The 1832-nt window shown below is 42.8% G+C and overlaps 1 non-coding gene across 1 annotated transcript; it reads left to right on the forward strand.

Annotated features, from left to right (window-relative positions):
• The first annotated feature begins 418 nt into the window (after nt 1-418).
• LOC128578703 (U6 spliceosomal RNA) lies at nt 419-525 on the forward strand. The gene has a single exon (XR_008377843.1). It is a non-coding gene; the product is annotated as a U6 spliceosomal RNA (small nuclear RNA).
• The last annotated feature ends 1307 nt before the right edge of the window (nt 526-1832 follow it).

Below are 1832 nucleotides of genomic sequence, written 5' to 3' on the forward strand. Positions count from 1 at the left end.
ATCACTTTGAGCTCAAGAGTTTTGAGGTTGCTGTGAGCTATGATGGTACAGCACTCTACCCAGAGCAACAAGGTAAGACTCTGTCTCAAAAGGGGGGGAGACAGGGCTGAGCATTGTCTCTGGCTCAATTGAAAAAGTGGCAAAAAGAGGGGTGGTGCCAGTATTTCAGTGGGTAGGGCGCCAGCCACATATACCCAGGCTGGCAGGTTTGAGCCTGGCTCAGGCCTGCTAAACTACAATGACAACAGCAACCAAAAAGTATTCAGGCGTTGTTCCGGGCATCTGTAGTCCCAGCTACTTGGAGGCTGAGGCAGGAGAATCACTTAGGCCCAGAGTTTGAGGCTGCTATAAGCTGTGACTCCATGGCACTCTACCGAGGGCAATATAGTGAAACTCTGCCTCAAAAAAAAAAAAAAGAGTGCTCGCTTCGGCAGCACCATATACTAAAATTGGAATGATACAGAGAAGATTAGCATGGCCCCTGCGCAAGGATGACACGCAAATCGTGAAGCGTTCCATATTAAAAAAAAAAAAGAAAGAAAAGAAAAGGAAAGAAGGAAGGAAGGCAGGCAAAAGAAGGTACTAGTGGCTGATTTAGCATACTTACCCTTCTGAATAAAAGGGGCTGTCCAAGCTCTTCTGTCTGTGCCACCTATGGTGTAAACATTCTCTAACATTCAATACTTAATTGAAGGGCTATTTTTAGATAATCTGTCCTCCGTTTTGGCTATTGTCATTTTTATTTAGCAATTCAGGGGAAGGACTTGAGACAGAAGTGACTAAATAAAGGGATTTCTGGTTCCAAACTAGATTTTGAAGGGAAGTTCAGGTTGGTTAGAGGGTTTTATCTGACTTTTGCTTAAGCTTTCCAGAATAGCTAGTATAAAAGTTATATCTTTGAACCCAGCCCCAGCCAAAAAAAAAAAAAAAAACAAGCTATGGCCGAAAGGGTCTGTGAACCTTAAAGAATTCCAGCAGACTCTCTTCTGCTAAAATTGATGGAATTTACTATACATTCTGGATTCCTTCCGAAGCCAACTTGCCATCTACAAGAATATATCAAAAACCAGGTAGCAGCCTTTATAGAAAGTCCACTCTGTCTGAATCCGGGTGAGTCAGTGCTAGTTATATTCTTTTTGGGTCATTCTCTTCCCTTTGGAGGCAACAGATTAGTGTGGTGAGGACAGCTAGAATCTATATTTCTATATCTTTTCACCACTGTTTCAGTGAGAGAAGTGTTGGCTCTAAAATAAATTTATTCCCTGCTAAGACCTGCTCTTTCTAATGATCATTCCAGCATTAAAGAGGTAACAGTGGAGTGGCGCCTGTGGCTCAGTGGGTAGGGCTAGCCCGGTATATGGAGGGTTATACTGTTCCCGGCCAAACTGCAAAAAAAAAAAAAAATGGCCGGGTGTGTGGCGGGCACCTTTTTCCCCAGCTACTCGAGAGAGGGTTGCCTAGTCCAGGAGTTGGAGGTTGCTGTGAGCTGTGTGACGCCATAGCACTCTACCGAGGGAGATAAAACAAGACTCTGTCTCTACAAAAATAATAATAATAATAAAGAGGTAACAGTGAGACTACAGTTTCTGAATTATAGGATGAATCATCCAAGGTATTCTAACAGTCTGTTTCTCTCATGATTATAGGGATCATGGCGAAACTCACCCCCAACAACATTCACTGAAACATCAACTCACAGGTAAGATAGATTAATAAGAGAAAATGTTTATTTCCAAATACCATGTGGGGGGTGGAGGGAATATCAAGAATGATTACCCCATGTCCCACTGATGGTCAGATAACCTTTATAGATGCCTTTTTGAAGGGTGGGG

Source organism: Nycticebus coucang, chromosome X (assembly GCF_027406575.1).
Source record: "Nycticebus coucang isolate mNycCou1 chromosome X, mNycCou1.pri, whole genome shotgun sequence".
Lineage (NCBI taxonomy): Eukaryota > Metazoa > Chordata > Mammalia > Primates > Lorisidae > Nycticebus > Nycticebus coucang.